The sequence below is a fragment of the Gavialis gangeticus genome, unplaced genomic scaffold (genome assembly GCF_001723915.1).
Source record: "Gavialis gangeticus isolate Ggan-Ray unplaced genomic scaffold, GavGan_comp1, whole genome shotgun sequence".
Taxonomy (NCBI): Eukaryota; Metazoa; Chordata; order Crocodylia; family Gavialidae; genus Gavialis; species Gavialis gangeticus.
Genome location: NW_017729030.1, coordinates 15947382 through 15953570, shown reverse-complemented (window position 1 = coordinate 15953570; position 6189 = coordinate 15947382).

Below are 6189 nucleotides of genomic sequence, written 5' to 3'. Positions count from 1 at the left end.
TTGCAAAGTGCCGTACTTACCGTATTAAATGGCCAGGTTAAACTGAATGTCTTTTAACTTATCTACATAAACGTATTTTGAAACTTTGTTACATTATGCTTTTTTACTATGCCAGTAATGTCAGAGTAGGCCAACACAATTATAAACACCCTCTAATGAAGGTGGTCCAAAGCCTAGAGGACAATGGGATAAATTCTAGCATCAGAGAATGCTGTGGGCTTGGTCTTCTGCCTATGCACCTCCAATAATTTTGCTCACCCGATCACGAGAAGCAAGGAAAGACCCTTTTAAAATAGCATGGCTGCCCTTCTGATGTGACATGGGGCTGGACTACCTAAGGTTTTCCCTTGGACAGTCCAGGAATTTGGGGTTTTTGTACTGAGTCCAGTTGGATACATGACCCAGATGCCCAATGTCTGGGAATTGGACCTTCCAGTAGAAGAGACTGGTTTCCAAAACAACATAGAATGACTTTAGCAAAAGGTGGCAAACCTAGGAGAATACTGAGCCACTGCAGCTGTTGTAGGCAGGTGCCAATCTGTGTGGAGGCTGAGTGGGGAATTCACTGGTTTCAAGGGGGTTTCCAACGAGCGGACCCAGCCTGGTTCCCACTCTTGCCTCCTGACTTGCATTGCAGCAAGACCATTTTCAGCTTGGATGTCAGGAAATTACTTAAGCAAAAGGTGGCAACCTTAGGAATATCTTATCTGGATTCCAGCTTTTATTGACAGGAAGTCTTCATATACATTTCCATTGAAAACTGTGGTGGAAGAAATGGAAATCTGGCCTGGATTTATACAGGCCTTAGAGATTTTCACAATATGAACCTGTTTTGAAGGGAGAGAAGACTACTGTCCTTAGATGCTCTTGTAACAAGACTCTGGTTTCACTTCCAGACCTGAATCTCTTGTAACTGTTGTTATTAATAGACTCCTATTTCTTTTTGGCTCCTCCCTCTTTCTGAGGCTGGATGAATTATCTATACAGGAGAATGAAAAAATCAGAGGGACAGATTTCCAGCTTCAGCTTCCTCCATGCAAAAATGAAGCTTATTTCCTACATATGGGGACTTTTTACCATCTTGAACTTTCCGTGAGCCTGATGAAGAGAGTGTGAGGTTGAAAGCTTGCAGAAAAATATAATATTTTTTGCAATTTCTTAGTTGGTCTAATAAAAGGTATAATCTCTGAACCAAGAGTTCTAGGTTTTTGCATTTCATCTTGTCTGAGACCAACAGGACTACCAAATACATCCCTGTATCTGAGAGGCATTTAGGGGACTTTCCTATGTCTATAAGAAGCCAAATAAATACTTTTTTTTTCATTCTAGACTACTAGAGAGTTTTATGTAAAAAGATAGCAATATTGCATGTATGTGTGCTGTCAGTTTTACTGGTTTGCTACTTAATATTCTCCCCATAAGCGCTGCTGACAGCGTCTGATGAAGTGTGCTTCAGTTCATCAAAGTTTATTATACATATATAGGTCTACTTTGACTGGTCTATAAGGTGCAAATCTATCCTGCCATCATCTTGACATCAGACTGACACAGCTAACTATGTCTCTCTGCTCATGAAAAATGCCTCAGACAAACTTGCTTCTGAAATATTGCAATTAGCAGATGGTTGTATTGGACAGAAAATAAGCAACTGTAGGGCAAAATTCATCTCCGATTTGCAGTGCAGCTACGAGAGGATCATTTACCCACAGTTTTTGCCAACTGCCAACATCTTTATTAAACTGCATTTTATAGTGTAATAAGCTGAGAGCTGACTGATTTGAGTTAAAGATGGACACAAGTTACAAAATTCAGACTTGGATTTGAACCCTACAGAGAATACATATGTAAATCTCTGGGTTTAGTTCAGCCTGTTTTAAAGATAGGAGGCAAATATAAAATTAAAATAAGATTCACACGTAATAAAAATACCAAATTTTGGAAACTTTTGGATTCAAAGTGTTGCTTGGACTCCATCCTTTTTATATAAATAAGAATCCCTGCCCTGACACTTCATGCAGTTGGATTCTGTCTCCCTCTGTGTGTATTCATGTGTGTGTGTGTGTGTGTGTGTGCGCGCACGCGCGCTGCATGGCAAACCAAGCATGTGTGCACGTGTGTTGCTGCTGTATGCTATTGATAACTCTACAAGTCCTGCAAAACATTTCCCACACCAGGTTTTTCTCATTTTCCATTAATTTAATATAGAACCTGATGAAAGTTTACAAAACCAACCCAAATTCTACCCAATTTGTCCTTAATATAGACTTGCTAATTATGGACCTGATCTAGACCCATTGAAGGCCATGTACAATCAGTTGCTACTGGTAGAATCACCACTTCCCAGTAGAAACTACGGTTGTACAGATGTTCCAGCTTTTTTCCCATACAGAAAGGGGTGGTTCTAGGGAAAAAATAACCCAACTCCAACCAGGTAGATGTCACTCCCAAGAGAGCTTTTCTTGGGAGTATGAATGTTTGTACACTTTCCCATGATTTGACTTCTCCTAGGGACCAGGAGGAATGGAGCTGTAGGGAAAGGCTCCCATGCTTTCTTAAGACTGGGGTCACTAGTCTGGAAAAGGTGTGGGGGAGCCTCTCCTACATCTCCTACAGACTGGGAAGGGAGGGCAGAGTCCCAGGTTTGGAGGGGGCAGTGCTGTTAAACCCTGCTAAGGAAGTATGGCCTGTTTCTCACACCAGAGTCCCCCAGTGTGAGAAGGGGCCAGGGAGCTTTGCCCTGCTGATCTAGTCCCCTTCCCACTCCCCCTTCCTCCTGTCTCGGGGAATGGGAGGACTGGAGCAGCCTGTGTTTTCCCTAACTGCGGTCACCCTAGAGTCCACCTAGAATCTGTTAGAAATGAACACTTGTATGCAGCTGAAGACAATTGCAAAGCTTCTATTGATTTAAATGGTGCAGGACCAGGCCATGTGTGCATTTGCAATAATAAATACCTCCCCTTGAGCATCTTTTACTGCCTGACCAAAACGTGAATCATCATGAAAAGCTATCTCTGTCTGGTTTTTCCATTCATATATTTCTGGGAACTCTACCTTCCTCCTCCTCTTTCTCTCTGTCTGTTGAACTCCGATGTACAGACAAGACAGATGTGTGATAACTGCAAACGGGGGAAATTCTTTTTCAGCAGTCCTTCTTTGAAGTTTGGTTTCTTTTTTTCCTTGAAGACATTTTAATTAACAAAGAGTCATCATACAGCCTTCAAATGTACAAATCTGGAATTCGCTTTACCATGCGATAATATAGTTAATTCCTTGTTTGTGCCTGTGCTGACATATTACATGAGAAGGCTTGAGGTACTTTCAGTAAAATGGTAACATTAATCCCTTGCATCTTAATATATTGCTCTGAAAATTCAAATAGTCAATAGTTGTCGTAGGAGGCTATCCAAAGGTTAACCTGATAAATCTAAGATTACACTCATAAATAATCCAAACAATGACCAGCCACAGAAACAGATGGTGCTTCTGGAAAGGCCCAAAACATTTCCACTGTTAATTCAACACAAGACTGCATCTGTCAGGAGTTCTGCAATCGTATGGATTGGTGTGCATGCAGTGCCTTTAGAGACGGAATTTGTTACAATACTTTTGAAGAGTATTTAGGCAGAGACCAGATAGGCATCGTTCCTGGAAATGCTTGTCTGCATGCTTATCTTTAAGAATGTGAATAGTCTTCTTGAAGAACACAGGACAATTTATGTGGCAAAAGTTAAGCATGTACATCACTGTTTATAGGATCAGGATCATAGATGGCAACTGAACCTAGTCATCTGTAGTTTCTATTGCTTTTCTTTTACTTTTATGGTGTCTACCCATATTGTTTGTTTAATGACAACAGCCATTCCTAGTTTAATTAATTTCCTGTGATATCTTCTCATTAAACACACATACACATGCAAAGTATGAGACTCTATTCTGATCTCACTGTTCTGCCAGCGTAACTTCTTTTACATCGATGGAATAAATCCCAATATAAGAAATAACAATCAACAGAATAGTGTTAAAAATAACCAACTGGCTTAGATGAACTTTCTGGAGGAATTGCCTAAATAATTATGTTAAAACAATACAGTCCTATCTTGCAGTCCCAAGACAATACTCACATTACCATGGGAGGGTTACCTGAGGAACAACTGCAGGACCAAAAGGGAGGAAAACAGATATTAGACAATGGTGTCTTCCTTCTGCAGGCCTGCTCCCAGGTACCATCTCATAGTTGCTGTTTTTCTGAGGGGGGGCAGTTTCTGTAAGAAAAAAAATGGGGGTACAGGTTTATTCACTCGGTGAGATCTTGCCAAAAACCTTATTTATGGAAAAAGTTATTACATCATTATATTTTTAAAGAATTATATGAAAGAAGTGCAGAATATGCTCTTTCCATGCATTTTGTTAGCTTCTGTGCTTTGTCAGTCTTTCAGGCTCTTCTGCAACTGGTTATTCTTCATTTCAATAGTAATGAAGTCTGCCATTCCAAAAGGAGCCGGAGTTATCCAAAATGCAGAACAAAGGTTCCTGAGAATTTATGGCCTATCTGTCTGTCTGTCTGTCTATCGTCACATACATTATATACATACAGACTTACACATACACGCACACACACAGATAGAGAGATCTATATCTATCTATATCTATCTATAGATATCTATAGACAGATATCTACAGATATATAAATGTGTATGTGTATTGCTATATCTATATATAATTATAGTCATATGTATATGTATAGATAAACTTACATGTATAGTCATAAAAAATTACAACCCAAACTAAAAGCTGCATATTAAGTTAAAGCCTTGTGGCAGGATGAGATGGGCACGAATAATTTGTCACTCACTTCTCTGTTGGCCAAGAAGCTAATTAAGTGGAGTACTAGTAATGTAGAAGTCATTTTGCAGAGGGAGTGTCCTGGAGATGTAGAGTGAGATTTTCAAAAATTCTTATCCTTGGTTTAACTCTTTACCAACTGGAATCTATAGTAAAATGTCAGGTGATTCAGCGGAGCAGAGTTTGACCAATATAGAGCTATTTTGAAAATCCCAGGTTTGCAATTAGATCCTTAAAAGGCATCCATCCCTGCAGGATCAGAATGTTAAACAAACATATGTAGCTTCATAATGCCCCTCTGAGGTAGGAAAGAATTACTATAGCCAATAAAGGGATGGGGAACTGATCTATAGAAAGAGTGAAGGCCTGCTGCTTCTCTCCTTGCCTTTAGTTCTTCAGTGCAACCCCGTTGTTTTTAGTGGAAGTGCTACCCCCCTACACAGCTGTGAGTGAGAAGAGACTCAAATACTCAGGTGACTTGCCTGAGGTCACACAAGGAGCAGGAAGAGCCAACAATGGAAGCCAGACTGCCAACTCACTTTACAAAACAGAAATCATGCAAGCATCTTTTTTCAGAGAGGGGAAGCCCCCCCAAATCGCACACCACTTGTTATGACATATCACTTCTCCCTTGAACCCATACGGAAACTCCTCAAACAATTGCAACCCGTACTAGAAAGAGACCCTATTCTTGAAGAGATCTTCCCAGAGCCACCCATCCTAGCTTTCAAACAAGCATTGAACCTTACTAACCTCATCACCAGAAGCAAACTTCCTCAAGACCAGAACACACCGAATGGATCCAGACCATGCCATGACAAGAAATGCAAATCCTGCCAACACATCTCCACCACCCCCACAATCACTACACCCCACAACTTAACCATCAGGATTCCTGCATCTTACAGCCTCACCTCCAGAAATGTAATATATCTCATCCAATGCACCAAATGCCCTGATGGAAAATACATAGGCGAGACCAAACAATAACTGCGCACCAGAATGTACATACACTGGAAATCTATCAAAGACAAGAATACCCAATTACCTCTGGGAGCACATTTCTCACAAGAAAACCACTCTCTCTCCAATCTCTCAGTCCTGATCCTCAAAGGAAACTTACAAAACACTTTGCAGAGACGAGCCTATGAACTCCATTTCATCAGCCTCCTGGATACAAAAAATCATGGACTCAGTATAGACGTTGGATTTATGACACATTATAACCTGCTTGACATCTGACTCCCCAGGTACCTCTTCACTTTTTACCTACTACATTCATCTCCCTTCTTCCCCCCACCCCACCCAACCTGTCTCTCACCTACTGACTCCTCAATTTACATCTGT